At 38.9% G+C, this 15,868-nt stretch overlaps 1 long non-coding RNA gene across 1 annotated transcript in view; it reads right to left on the reverse strand.

Annotated features, from left to right (window-relative positions):
- Nucleotides 1-15,868, reverse strand: part of LOC135319334 (uncharacterized) — a 44,619-nt gene that overhangs the window by 8,742 nt on the left and 20,009 nt on the right. Inside the window, exon 6 of the long non-coding RNA XR_010377859.1 lies at nt 15,674-15,847. This is a non-coding gene — a long non-coding RNA (uncharacterized LOC135319334). The remainder of the gene's footprint in view (nt 1-15,673; nt 15,848-15,868) is intronic.

A 15,868-nucleotide genomic window follows, 5' to 3' on the forward strand; every position in this document is an offset into this window, starting at 1 on the left:
CACCTAGTTTATAATCTCTTATTTTATAGATAAAGAGATTGACTCCCAAGGACGTTAAGTGACTCCCCCAAATCACATAGGTAGTGATATTGCTGTGACAGAAGAATGCATTCTCTGTTCATAGATTTGGAAGGGGAGAGAATATTCCTTTCTAAATATTCAAAGACACATATGGGAAATTAGACATTTTCAATTTTTAATGTAATGACTTCACAATGAGTATTTCTCATAACACTCACTTCTTCCCCTGTTTTATGTTTAATTCTGTAGCTTTTATTGTCCCCTCCAGATTGTAGTCAGTTTGAGGACAAAACCCAAATCTAAGTTACCTTAAGAAATCTGTCCATAAACTCATACTCTCATCTGTCTCACAATCATAAGCTCAATAAAAATTCTATCGATGACCAAAGGAAGGGATGCTCTTTCAGCCTTTCCTCCAAGACTCAGGAAGAACAGGTGCCAGCTCAGAATGGAGTGGACAAAGATAGAATAGAGCAGTGTCACTCCTTTTTAGGGTAATTCAATCCATAGTCCTAATCAGTCTCTGTCAGACAAATCTCTGTCTCATATAATGCAGTTGTGCCGTTTATTTTCATTTATACAAACTGATCAGATATGCTTCAAATGCTGAGTTTTTTATAGTTTTTATTTTATTCCTTTGGGAGGTTCCTGTAAAAAAAATTTTTTTTTTTAATGGGAGTGTGATCCCTGTAGCAATCTGGAGATAGAGATGTTGCCTAATTGAATCAGAGTGTTGAGGATGATGGTCTGTGCAAAAAGAATCAGTTAAATCTGGGGTGCGGATGAGAGTAGGGGTTGAATGAGGAAAACAGAAATTTTAAATCCCCCAAATTCCTGAATTTGGATTAATTTTCTGTTTGTTCGGCAAGGCTCTTTGTTACTTTTCAAAGGAAGGCCACTCAACTGTAGAAGGAAATGAGCAGGGCAGTAGATGGGTGTACTGGCAGTTTATTAGCCATAAAACCCTCTTTAAGAGTAAAGCAAGACCCCTCTGCCACGGTATTCCCTCCCTATGTTGAGGGTAAGGATTTATGAGAAGCGGATGCTCCTGGAGGCCCAGAATCCTTAATTAAACATCTTAGTTTAATACAAGTGTAAACTGTCACATGGCCCTGCAGCCTTTCTAGGTATGAAGAGGCAAAGCCCACAAAGGAGCCAACACGACCTCCCATGCAGGGTCATTGCCTTCCTACTTTTGTGCTTCTGTAAAACCTCTTGGCTCTAGGAAAACAAAACTTACCCCTAAAATTCCATTGGTTCCCAAAAGCTCACTCCTAAATGGTTCCTTTCTAACACCTCATTTGCATATGGTGCAAACTTAATTGAAACCTAAAACCCTATAAAAGACTCTGTAAACCTAAAGACAGGGCCCAGAGCTTGGAGTGTTAACTCCTCTGGGCCCATTGGCATAATAAACCTGAGTTATCCAACCCTCTGAGCATTGTTTGGTCTCTCAATAGGATTCAGGTTTCTGTAACAAGCACACAGTGTAAGAAAAGATAAAGAGATTTCTGTGTATGAGTTAAGTTCTTTGATGCTCCTCCGAGTCTTCCCTTAGGATCCAAAGCACATCTGTAAATAACAATTTACTCAGGATGTACCTGTGAGAAGGTGGTGGCCCAACACAAATACTGTACTTCCAAAGTCCCTTGCATGTGGACCTGGACAGTCCTAAGCATCTCTCCCAACTCTTGAAAACAGACCCCCGCTTTTCTAGCCCATGAGAGGGGTGCAGCAGTGCCCTGCTGCCCACTCTCAGCAACCCTCTTCCCTCCTCCCAAGAGAAGGGAAGGTAAGTTTTAAAACAAAAACCTATCTGTTAATTTTCTTGAATAAATTTGCCTTACCAAAAACTTCTAAAAGTCCTTGAAAAGATATCAGTATGAAAATTTTAAATTGCAAATACGTGATCAAATTAAAATAGGCTGTGTTCACTGCTTTCCAATAGAAAATGAAATGGCATGTATTTTTATCAGACTGTTAGGTCTGCTAAACCTAAATGTTAGTTTGAAGACACAGAAGCAACCAAACTGCAGTATAATTAGTTAACAATTCCAGTACCCTCCATGTGTTCAGATTCCACCTCCTGAGACCCCAAAATGCTCTTTGGTTTGTGAGTGCCAAGATAACTTTCTTTTGCCCCGGCTTTCTTAGTCAATAGCTTCACCCTTGAAGGAAAACAAAATGGCAGACAACCGCACAAGTAACTGGGTCTGTGTGATTTAAGAATATAAGCCATGACATATCTGATGTTACTCTTAGTTCAAGTAGTGAAGGGGACACAGTTGTCACTGAGTGTACAGTTGAGTTATGGCACTTACACTTACTTACCACTCTACTATATGTTAGAATTAAATTTACAATTCTTTGAAACTTGTTCTGTTTTTATTCATTTGGAAAGGTGTTCCAACATGTCCAGCCTAACATGAACATTCTTACTTTGAGAGTGATTTATTTCATTTTCAATGATTTAGATTTGCTGTTAAGATTTGTTTTTTAAGACCATTCCTCTCCCCATTGCTGTTTCAGTCTTCTGAATCCTTAGAAGGAAGCACTAATATCAGTTAAAATGAAAAGTGCCCTAGTCAATATAACTGGAAAAAGATATCATGTCTTCCAAGGTTTTATTTTGTTTTTTAAAATTTATTTTTAGAGCAGTATTAGGCTCACAGCAAAATTGAGAGTAAGTGCCCAGTCTCCATATACCCCGTGCTCAACTCATGTACACTCTTCCCCATTATCAGCATCCCCCACCAGAATAGTACATTTGATACAATCGATGAACATACATTGATGCATCATTCTCACCCACAGACCATAAGTAGCTTACATTAGGGTTCATTTGGTGTTTTTTACATTCTATGATACATCCACCATTATAGTATCATCAGAGTGTGATAATATATCATATTATCACTGACCTAAAAATCCTGTACTCCACCAAAATCCACTGTGCTCCACCTATTCATACCTCCTTCCCACCTTACCCTTGGCAACCACTCATATGTTTACAGTCTTCATAGTTTTGCCTTTTCCAAAATGTCATATCACTGGAATCAGTCTACAGCCTTTTTGTATTGGCTTCTTGCACTTAATATTATGCATTTAAGTTTCCCTCATGAATTTTTATGGCTTGACAGCTTATTTCTTTTCAGTGTTGAATAATATTCCATTATCCTTCCAAATTTTTTTAGACTGTGTGGGCATTTTCCTGCAGTGGCTTGAAATTAGTGATTTTTTTTTGTTTTGTTTTCTGGGGTCGAAGGGTGGAAATATTTTAATATGTAGAAGATTCTTGCTTAAGACAGTTTTTCAAATTTATAAACAAGGGTTTTTTTTATTTAAAAATTCTCTTGATGGTACTTGAGTATTTTTATATTCCTTTTTGATTTTTTACTGCTCATTCAAAAATAGCCTGTTTTGTCTAATCTCTGAAATTTATTTAGTGTCTCTCACATTGAAGTTCCAACTTTTTTTGTTTGTTTTTTCTCATTTCCAGCATCCATCTTGCATACACTGATAACATCAGGGAAAATATACACTTAAGATTGAACCCAAGACCTCATGCAAGCTAAGCACTCACTCTGGCACTGAGCTACCCTCTCCCCCAGCAGCATGATTTTCATTGTCTTCTATACAGCATATTCTTCTCTGCTTTCCTGACTTGGGGAGTACAGGATGCTCTGCAAACAATTCTGATCTGTGACCACTCAAAAGAAATTTGGGTGGTCCAATTATAGCATAGAGTTTATTTAACTAGTTGTAGAATGCATTGTCATTTCTGTCATGTCTGCTTTCACCTTACTGCCTTTCCTTTTTTTGCTATTACCCACTTGTATTTTATTTCCCATCTATATTTTATAAATTTCCTGTATACATTTATTATGATTTAGTTGTGTTTTTTCCCCTTCTGCTGTTTAAAGTAGTGTCTTTGGCAGACATAACAACTTATCTTTCCCTTTCTGGACTATTAAGATTGATCTCAAATAAAATTAAGCCTGACTCCAATCACTGGATCTCTGCTAAGTTCTTATCAGTGCTATTCATTTAGAAACTGAACAAAGGGTAATAATAAACTCCCTGTTCTATGACTTCCCCTCATTTAGGATTCCACTCAATTGCAACACAATTTATATTCACTTCTTCAATGCTGTTGCGAATCTGTGTAAAGGAAATGAATAAAAATGAGTTGTCAGGGCTTAAACTTTAACCTTTCTTTCTGCCTTTTTGGGCTTTATGCTGTCTTTGATATGGGTCATGTGACGTGGCTTGTCTCTTTCCTGACTGTGCATCTTATCTCCTGCTTCTCTGATTTCAGGGTTCCTTGTAATTCTTCCTTATCTATTTCACCCTGTGGCCATTTCTAGGGCTCTGTTCCACACTGCCCCCTCCTCAGTCAGCAGTATCTTTCAGAGACATAGCTTCTGATTCCTTTCTCTATCCAGATCCATGCAGGTGAAAGATCTTTCTCTGTCCATCTCTGATGGAGACTACATTCTTTACTGCCCAGTAGCATATTCCCTTTGATTGTCTCTTAGGTATGCAGAATTGTGAGCATATTCGAACATTCCTTCTTTTCTTCTGTCAAATTCTTGTCAGCAGTTTTACACACACACACCAATCTCTTGCCCCACCACCAATCTTTTGCAGATTATAAACAGGAGTTCTTCAGGCTTCTGCCTAAGAGTGTGGACTTTGCAGACTGCGGGCCTGGGTTTGAACCTTACATGATAACTTTGGATAAGTTTCTGGATTAGTTAAAATTAGTTGCCAGTTACAGAGACTGAAAGGAACTGTGTCATAAACAAAGTGATGTTTGTTTCTCTTTCACATTAAAAAAAAAAAAAGTTCTATAGAGACAATCCAGAACTGGTATTATGATTTCACAAGTCTCCTAAGACTTAGGCTGGTTCCACCTTTTAGGTTCAGTAAACATCAGATGAGGCCCTCAATCTCATGGTCCTAGATGGAGCTTTATCCATCACATGCAATGTAGAAAGGAGGAAGGAAGAAAGGGAAGGAGACAGAGGAAGGCAAGAATCTATGGTCTCTTAAGGAAATTTCCCAGAGGCTGTCATACACTTCCTGTCACATCTCATTGAACAGAATTTAGTATTGTGACCTCACCTAGCTGGAATAGAGACTGGTGAATACTGTCCTTATTCCAGATAACCTTACGCTCAGCTGAAATGTGGGAGGTTCACAGCCTTAGAAAGAAAGGGGGAAAGGAACATTGGAGTAGCCAAATACCAGTTATTCTATATCTCTTTTTTCTTGACTGTTATTACCCATCTCACAGGAGTCTTAGGATTAAAAGAAATATTACTATGAAAGCATCTAATACAGTATCTAGCATAAAACAAGCTTTTGGTTAATGTTAGTTCATATCCCTCCTTATTCCTTTTTTGTGAATTTTCTCATTTCCCTGCTACCCCGTCATTGGCATCCAAACTCTATTTTAAATACTTGCCCCAGTTGACGGTACTAAGCTGTGGTCTTGTACCTTTTCATGAGCGGGAGCAACAAACACATTATTATTCAATGTCAGCATTTATTTTTAGCTTAAAGTATGGCTTAGATTTAAGACATAGCTCTTGGAATCAAATAGACCTAGATGTGAATCCTGGCTCTGCCGCTTAGTCAGTTTCTAACCCCAGTTTGTTGCTCCCTCCATTTCCTCATCTGTGACCCAGGGGTAAGGTTCAGATATGAGGATTAAATGAAAATAATAGAGATAGAGTGCCTGACAAAGTAAGTGGTAGTTTTTTTCTTATCTTTTTAAATTTGGCCTAATCTGGCTGAACCTTTTTGAAAATGAACTCTCATTCCATTAAAAAAAAGTTTTAAAATTGGTCATCTCCATACATATCCAAATGAGTGTTGTTAAATTGTTAGTCAAACCTTTTGATAATTGTCTCCAAAATCAGTTTAAACCCAAATAGCAGAAAAGTGTTTCTTGTATTTTTTTAAGAAAAAAAAGCATAGCTGAGCCTTAACTTTATTTAGCCTTGATTTGAATGATTTTTGGTAGATCCACTCTTAGAAGCAGAATCATTTCCACTAATGAGTATATTTCATAGTATTTTTCCCCCAGTGGCTAGTTGTTAAGCACCTACTGTGTGCCGGAAGCTGTGCTAGTTTCTGGGGACATATTGGTAAGCAGAAATGCACATGGTCCCTGCTGTTGTGGAAGTTGCAGTTACTGAGGGAGACAGGTGAATCAATCACTGCAAATAAATGAAAAATTGCCATTATTAAAGTTGTTAGGAAGGAGATGTACAGGTGCTGTGAAAGTATGTGGAAACATCTTATGATCCAAAGTTGAATGGTGACTTTAGGAACAAAAAATTGGCCGGTGAGCTGAAGTAAAGAGATGTTATGAGCATATGGTTTGAAATGAGCTCAGACACAAGGTAAGGCTACACTCGGCATGGACCAGGACATGCCATAGTCTCCAGCACCACTCCAAAGAATGCATTCCATGGTTTGGGGCTGTCTTTAAAATAAATGCCCGTGATATATAAGTTCTCAATGTGATACTCTGAAAGGGGCTACATAATTTAGGAATAATTTAAATATTTCATAATTTATTCATGCTATATTGATAAATATTAAATTCACATATCTTTTTTTGTTTTTGATACACCAAGCAGAGGCATCTGAGAGAATTGGCTGTAAAGTAGGATTTTTTCAGAGAGGGTCAGAGGGTTGATCTGCATTACCCATAGTGAGAATTTGAATTTGAAGCCATTTGGCCGAATAGGGTGGCATAAGAAACACTGCTGGCAGAAGAATAGGTAGCCCACAAAGTAGCAGTGGAAGATGACCACAGGATGAGAGGTGTGAGCAGTGTGTTCCAGAGAGCAGGCAGGACTGTACTTGGGATGGCCCATCTCAGAGCCAGCAGGCAGCCTCAACGTCCCATCTCTCCAAGGCATTCCAGGTTCACATAGACAAGAGCCCAGCTTGGCACCTTGGCAGTGGGCACCATTTCTCCTTGTCCTGTCCAGCTGAGCTAATGGGGCATCTTTTGGGGGAAATGTTGCCTCTCTGGTCTTTTTTAGGGTTTTGGAAGTTGGCTGGGAGGCTCTGCTCCCATGTAACATGTTAGGGCATGACTGAGCCTCAGGGGCAGTACTGCCTGCCGTTGGACTGTAGGTGGTTTCTTGTTCTGCGCTGATAAATTTAAGATGAATTCCATTCATCTAAATATTTTTAAGTTCATCTCTCTAGGCAAACCTAAATGAGTTTTAGTTAAATGAGTTATCAAAATAGACAACTGATCAAGGACTTGTCTTCCAAAAGCATTTGTGAGTCATGATGCAGTTTCTAGAGACAGTGTTGTGCATGGTGGGTAGGTTCCCAGCCCTTCCCAAGAGTATTTATGTTATGTATTTACCCTAAGGGGTCACAAGCCTTTCACTTTCACCTTCCCAGGAATGCCATTGGAACTAGGAATTTCCCCAGCTCTTCACTTGCTCTGTATTTGGAAGTCCTCCCTCAGGGTGCAGCAACCTTGTTTCAACCTCGGGGACTTCTCAATCGCTGTTCTCTGCCTGGAACATTCTTCCCTTAAGAATCTGAATGACTGCTTCCTTCTCAATGGAAGGTCAGCTCCAGTGTGACCTCAGGGATACTTTCCATAATATCTAGATAAATTACCATTGCCTGCCACCATCATAGTCCTTCAGGCCTAGGTTCATTGTTTGCTGACTTGTTCATCTTCTGTCCCCCACAACACAGACACCAGAATTTAAGTTCTGTGAAAGCACGGATATTTTCTCCCTTGTTTACCTGTTCTTAAGCCTAGTAGAGAGTAAACTTCCCAACCTGCTGCATGTGATAGTGGGCAAAAGATTTACCCCTTTGACATAAAATGGGGATAACATCACCTGTGCTACCTGCCTCATAGGAAAAATGAGGACCTGGAGTTAGGGTGCTGAAAATACTTTTTCTCCCTGAAATGTGATTAATTTTTTGATTATATATATATATATATATATATATATATATATATATATATTTGCAAATATCAATACCACTTACTCAATTACATAACCCAAAAAAACTTAGAACAAATTTTGTGCTTCTCTTTGCTTTGCTCCCCACTAAACTACTCCTTAAACAATACTAATCAGTTTGTCCAGAGGCCATATCCTTAAGGTCCCTCCCTTCAGCACCCTTCCTTTACAGTATCTTGATTGCCTTGAGTCTTTCCAGGACCACTGCTAATTGTCTTCCAACCAGTAGTCCAGTTTGTATTCTTTCCCCTCTTCCACCTCCCAAATTTGTCACCTACACTGCAGGAAAATAATTGTTGTGAAAGGCAAATTCCACTCCACTACTGCTTAGTTTAATAATCATGTAATGACTTGCTTTGTCACAGGATCATGTCCAAATGCCTTGGAGAGCCATGTGAGACAGTCTTCCTCTGTGTGCTTCTGCAATTCTCCAGCTTCACCTATTTCCCCTCTGTCATTTCTAAATCATCAGTGCACACACCATGGACACAACGTGCACAGTCACATGCCATGCACCAGCCATCTCAAACTGTTTGCAATGCAGAGAGGAAGGTACTAGGTTGCCAGATGGCTTCACTCCCCTCTATTTGTGGTGTTCACCTTGCCTTGTCAAACACCTGCCCATCTTTCAAGAGTCAATTCAAGCATACCTATTCTGAAAGACCATTCCAAACTCTTGCCCTCTTCCCACCACTTCCAAGATCTCCTCATTTCTTTCTCTGCTCTGCCTCTAAGCCTTGTACTACACCTATTATAATACCCATGCCAGAGATCATCTCTGCCTCCTCCTTAGTGTTACTTCATGATCAAGTAATTTTATTCATCTCCTGAGCTTCCTGGCCCAGGCATTATACTTGGCATGTAAATCAATATCTGGAAAAGAATGAAACAGTCAAATTCAGTGTACTTATTATCTAGTAGAGGGCTTCATTCAATAACATACTTTTGACTGATATTTGAAAAATTGAAAGATCTTCTTGAAGGCTAGAGGTAGGAAGGAGGGATATTGTATTTATGCTGTTAATAGATATCAGTTGAATGGCCAAAATATTTTGTCAATGACCTAGTGTTAACTGAACATTTACTGTGTTCAGAGTTCTGGATTTGGCCATTTGCAGGGGATGCTTGAAATAGCTTTTGGATATTTCTGAAATGACTCTGGCTTTATCATTTTATTGGGTCAAAATGTTAAATGGTCAGCACAGGTTCTTGGCTTCCAGGCACTTTAGAATAAAGTGCCTGAATGTTTTTTCATCCACTACCCTCTAAAAGGATTTTGAAACACTGTGCCCTTTCCTCATCCATTTAAAAAGATAATATGTAAAAATTTTAACTTGACTTTAAATCATTATAAAAGATGGTGCTTCTGACATTATAAATATTGATTTACAAAAACCACTCTTTTTAATGTACACAATGGAAGCTAAATTAAATACCAAAGTGATTTTGTATCTACCGTGTCATCCATATAAACAAACACATTATAAACAAACTCTTCTAGAAAAGCCAGGAATTTTACATAGTTGTTTCTCTTGTGGAACTCATTTCATTCCTCTTCTCCTATAAAACTTAATCCCTATATAACAGTCTCATGTTTGATATCTTTCATTGATTACAAGTGCATTCTTAGCTCACTCTCATCCATGTACACCCACCCCTTTTCTCAGGACACCTGCTGAACATTGGTTGAACATCTCTTACTTCAAGAGACAGAAAGGGTACTCACAAAATTGGGAAGGAGAAAAAAGAAAAGTAGAAAAGGAAATCAGTGCAGGACCTGACTTTTGGTGAAGGAGCCAAAAAGGGGAAAACACTCTTACCGGGACACACACAGAGAGGTCAGTTGGGATTGAAGTGGTTCCAATGAGGGTGAGAGGAGGGCACAGCAAGTTCTTGGCTGACAGAACTTAAAGAAACCAGCACAAAATATTTCTGTAATCAATCCTCAGACCTTAAGCTGCTGATGCTGAGCTAGAAATGTCTGCTGAAGCTGAGGGAGAGGGCTGAGGCTGATGGCACAGACTGTGTCTCATGGGGTTGGAGTGTGTTGTTTGCTGTGATTGGTAGTGTCTACAGAACAGAACTTCCTGGGACCTGAATTCAAAAAGCAACATTGCTGATGCACATGGTGTGGATTATCTAGGTATCCCATGGACATAGTCACTATATCTGCAGATCCAGGGCACAATTTGGCATTTTCTCAATAGAGGAGAAGCAGGGCTCTATCAGAACCATCATAATTTTGGTTTGAGGGACCCAGGGGAAGTTGGGGTAGAAATCAGAATCCATGGCCAAAGGATCTGCACATTTTATAGGCCAAACTGTGATTTCTACCGGGTCCAAGGCAAAGGGTGAGGATATGCTCTGTGGTTGCCTTGGTGGTCCATGTCACAAGGAAGAGAGTGCCAAGAGCAGAGATCTGGGTGTACAGCTGGGGAAGTTGAAACCTTTCCATCAGCCTTGTCTACCACATGCAAATGTGACAATAGGGATGGCACTGACCTGGTACTGCACTGAGGACCCAGCTGGGAGACTGAAGGATCATTGCAGCAGGCCCTAATGCATGACTTCTTTAGATTTGTTTCCACTGGTGTTTCTGTGTAGAATTTGGACATTCCCATGGCAATAGAAAGGACAAGGGAACTGTCATGAGTGTGTATTGGAAACATTCCAAAACCACATACCACAACCTGCACCCCAGAAATGGTTTGGAAGCTTCAATTCCAATAAAAGGAGGAGCCCTAGCCACTCTCCAATCTGTGATAAACACCTAATCAAAATGAGGCTCTGCTAAACAATGAGTAGGTTGTGTTCTCCACAACAAAAACCACATAAGCAATCATAGAAATAACAGGCAATGCACACACAAAAATGACGTGGCTTCACACCATACCAAAAACAGATCTCACAGCAATATCATGGAAATGTGCACAGCCAATATAAGAAACCTTCCACTTAAAAAAGTCCTTCAAGTCTACAATAGATAACTGATAATCTTTAACCCATAAAGATAGAGAGATATAATAAAATGAAAAAGAAGAACCATTCCCAGACCCAACCTCCATCACACTTGGAAACTGAACAAAAAATAATTAAAAAAGGAAGCATGTGAAACCCCTTATCTACAGATCAGACTGAAATAAAAATTAGATTATGACTTCTGTAAAAAAAATTGTTTTGCTTTTGTAAAAAGTCTGAATTTTCAAAGCCATATTTTATATTCTCCACCTTCTTTTTCTTGTTAGTGAGCCTGAAAAAGGTGTTTCCTCAATGACCAAGGAGATCTCAGGTGTTGTCAGCAGGACTTAAGGCAAGCTTCCTCTTACTTGCTTCACCAAAAGAATATCGACATACAGTTCCTGCCACTGAGCCTAGAAAGCAGGCAGTGAGACAACATTCAACATTGTTAATCATCAGAGAAATGCAAATTAAAACCACAGTGAGATATTTCCTCATACCTTTCAGGATGGCTATCATCAAAAAGACCACAATAACACAAACATTTGGCAACAATGTGGAGAAAATGGAACCCATATATCCTGTTGATATACAGTTTATACAGAGACTAGTGTGTGAGAGCTGAGTCCTGGAGGCCTGTGACTTACCCAGGAGTTCAAGTCATTGCAGGCAGCAGGTGCTTCTTGAAATCAGTTTTCAGCCCTGGCTGTCCTTGGGCATCAGTCTCCCCAGGAGCTGAGTTCCCCAGCATCACACCCCCCCACCCAGAGATTCTGATACAATTGGCCCAAGCATCCAGATTTGAAAAGCTTCCCACTTAATTCAATGTGCAGTCACATTAAGAGACACTGTGAGCAACTAGTTCACTCTGTGTTTAGTCAGTATAATTTATACACCAAAAGCAGGAACAGTAGGAACAATAGAAATGCAAACTATTACAACCACCATGGAAAACAGGATGGTGGCTTCTCAAAAAACTAAAAATAGAACTACTGTATGTTCTAGCAATTCCTCTTCTGGGTATTCATCCAAAGAAAATGAAAACATTAACCTAAAAAGATATATGCTCCCCAACGTTCATGGCAGCCTTATTTACAATTGCCAAGATATGGAAGCAAACTAAGGGTCCATCAACAAACGACTGGATAAAGAAGTTGTGATATATATACAACGGAATATTACTGAGCCATAGAAAAGAATGAAATGTTGCCATCTGCAATAATATGGATGGACTTGGAGAGTATTATGCTGAGTGAAATAAGTCAGACAGGAAAAACAAATACTGTATAATATCACTTATATATGAACTCTAAAAAAGAAAACTAGTGAACATAACAACAACAACAACAATAACAACAACAACAAACAGACTCACAGGTACAGAGAACAAACTAATGGGTATCCATGGAGAGAGGGAAGAGGGGAGGGCAAGACTAGGGTAGGGGATTAAGACATACAAACTACTATGTATAAAATAAATAAGCTAAAAGATATATTGTACAGCACAGGGAATACAGTTGACATCTTATAATAACTATAAATGGAGTATAACCTTTAAAAACTGCAACCTGAAACATATAATATTGTACATCAACTCTACCTCAACTAGAAAAAAAGTCTAAGACCAGTTTGCCCCATGTGACCCAGGTCCCTCCAGTTTTGCCTTCTTTTCCTATCTGTAGGGCTCAGTGTCATCATCTGTTAAATAAGGTACTCAGGCTACAAGACCAGCCCGACTTCAAGAATTCCGTAAATCTACTGAACGTGAACTAAATGATCAAATGAGAAAACTCAACCCCAGCATGAGCAATCCTTACTGCTGGCAGAATTTTCATCTCCACCATGATGAAATGAGGACTAAATAGTGCACATTTGTTCCTTGCTTTCATGGACAGGAAGACACAGCTAATGTTATGTGAGATTAAAAAAGTAGGCAGAGCAAGACACATAGTGCACTAAATTTAATACTCCCATCTTCCTTTGCTTTCCCTTCCTTGCACATTTACTGGAGGAGAGAGGTGTTTAATTAAGATTATATATCAATAAAAACCAAATTATAATTTGTTTTTACCCATCATAGTTGTCTATATAGGAAAATGTTTTACAATAATAAAAATAACATTTGTTAACTATAAAATTTCAATTAATTTTAAAACACAAAGTGTAGAAAATAAGAGTTATCCATCTCTCATGCCCAGAAATATTTTATTTCCTTTAAGGAGTTTAGCAAATATCATTCAAAACCTTTCCTTATATATATATGTATAAAGTATATTTTAACTAAAATGAAATAATACTATGTGTAAATTTTACAACTTGCTTTTCCATTTAACAATATATACTGTAGACATCTTTTCATTTGAATTTACATTGATTTATCTCATTATTTTTAAAGACTGAATAGTATTCTACTGTCCAGATGAAATAAACTATATTAAGCCCTCCCTACTTAGCCTGGCCCTCTCCTCCCTAAGGTTCAGGTCCCTGCATCTGAGAAGGGAAGACGTGGTCTGGGGGGAAGAGCAGGACATGCAGGCAGAGGTGAGCAGCCAGGGAAGCAGGGCTGGCTGACCACCACTTTCTGACCCTTCCCTCTGGCTGTCAGCAACTATCCCTTCATCTGACAGTTACATGAACTGCCTTTTTCTCCTTTCAAATTTCAAAATTCCCTGCACTCAAAGAATTTTGGAGAAACATTACATGAGCATTTTCTGATTGTTCATTTCAGGTTCCTCCTTCTCTCTGACAACAACACATCTGGCACTAATCTAATACTCACGAAGCAAGACCAGCGAACTCACAGAAAGCATGAGGGGAAGGACCCCCTTGATCTTTCAGTCAACATGGAGGGTTAAAATTGTCCAGTTTAAAATACAGCTGGGCAGATAAGAATAAGAGATATTAGAATTTTTAAATCAAATACTTCTGGTTAACTGAGTCATATTGCCAAGTATTTAAGTCATCCAAACTCCAAGAAAAATATTTTACCAGGAATCTGGCCCTTAACAAATCCTATAAAACAGAAGTCAAATAGAACTGTCTGCAATCTGATGTTAAGAATCTATTTTTCTCAGAATGCTGGGCCTTTAATTCCAGAATGAAATCCAAGCACCTTACCCAAGCAGCTTACACCTTATACAGCAGATGGTGGACATCAATGGGACAGTTCTGTATTACTTTGTCAACAACATCTGAGATGAAGTCCATAAAATCTGGGTTGGCAAACTGAATTTTATACAGATATAAAAGAAATATTACGCATTTCTCTCAACAAGTTTTTTAAAAAGTAACTTTAACAAATACAGAATTCACTATGCCTTGAAAACCATCACATTGGAATGAATGTGTCAAATTAATCCAAGTGACTCTGTGCATGGAGTGATGATGACATGTCCCCTCAGGAGATGAAATGTGTGGCTTTAGTGAAGGAAAAACATCAAACAGTAACAAAGACAGACCAGCCCTGCGTTAGAATACACAGTGACTCACAATTTATGTGAGGTTGTAAAAACAAGTGCACAGTATATGTGACGTGTAATGAAAAATATTGTGAGTAGATAATGAGCATATCATGTATAGACACTAATGTCATGAAAAAGTTAGCCAGGATATAAGAAAAAACCTAGTCAGTGACTCACACTGTAAATCTGAGCTAGAAGACTGGGAAGGGGGAATGGTGGTGGCTTCTAAGTGAAACAATCAATATGGTAACAATCATGTTATTGAGTAAAAAATCTTACATTCAATTCCATAAGTGAAATAAGCTAAAGTATAAGTAATTCAGCTACAAAATTCTGAAATATGCTTTAAAAATCATTGAAAGTGTTAATGTGCTCGAGGGAAGAAGGCACCATGTAGCTGTTCACTGGACGTTGTTGGTTTATGTGTATTTTAACTGAAGACTATCACAAACGATGAGTACCGTGATATTAGGTACAGTCAGACATACATTGTGTGCAATTTCCCTGAACAAATGATCATACACATCGAAGAACAGGCAGTGGTTTGTATTTACCTATTAAATGTAAACTGAATGAGGCAGAAAAATATACAAAATACAAATAAAGTCCATTTTACTTAAACCTTAAAATATTGCCTCTTAGTTACTGCTTTTGCAAAAGCAGTAATCATTCTTTGTGACTACTCATTACACTGATAATATATCTAATTCTTCTTTCCAAGGCTGTCCTCAGACAGAAGCTTTAACTTGCAGCAGGGAACACAGCAGGACCAGCTGTCCTGGGTTAAAAGTTGGAATGAGGACGGATCGTCATGAGTGATGGGAAGGTTATACGTACACTATCATACTCTTACACAAATTCCAATCAGTCCTTGAGATTAACTAGTTTTCATATTAGTATGAAATGAATTTCAAATCCATTATCTTCTATTGCTCTTAAAGCTTCTTCCTAACCACAGTTGGTTTAACCAACCATTAACTATTTAACTGATAGCCAGACCCAAAAAGGAGCACGCTGAAACACCCAGTCAAGTGGGTGGACCATGCAGGAGCCAGAGCAGCCACTGAGGCTGCAGCCTACACTCCCAAGGTCCTCCCTGAAAGGTGACCACCTCACTCAGGAGCCCCACGGAGAGCCACTCTTGCACAAACAAGGTGGCAGCATCTCTCCACACACATCATTCTCTGCACACTCAGAAAGCAAATGTCTTACCTCTGGATGAAAGAAAATTTCAGGGCCTGGGAAACTTTCGTAGCCAACATCCATAATGAACTTCTTCTGGCTGATGGTATTATTCCCTGTGTGCTGTTTGATCTACTTCCACGGATCCACGTCATACTTGGCAAACTCCTTGACTATATCGGGGCAAATGTGACAATACTTCTCCTGCAGACACACACACAAAGA

The sequence above is a fragment of the Camelus dromedarius genome, chromosome 25 (assembly GCF_036321535.1).
Source record: "Camelus dromedarius isolate mCamDro1 chromosome 25, mCamDro1.pat, whole genome shotgun sequence".
Taxonomy (NCBI): Eukaryota; Metazoa; Chordata; class Mammalia; order Artiodactyla; family Camelidae; genus Camelus; species Camelus dromedarius.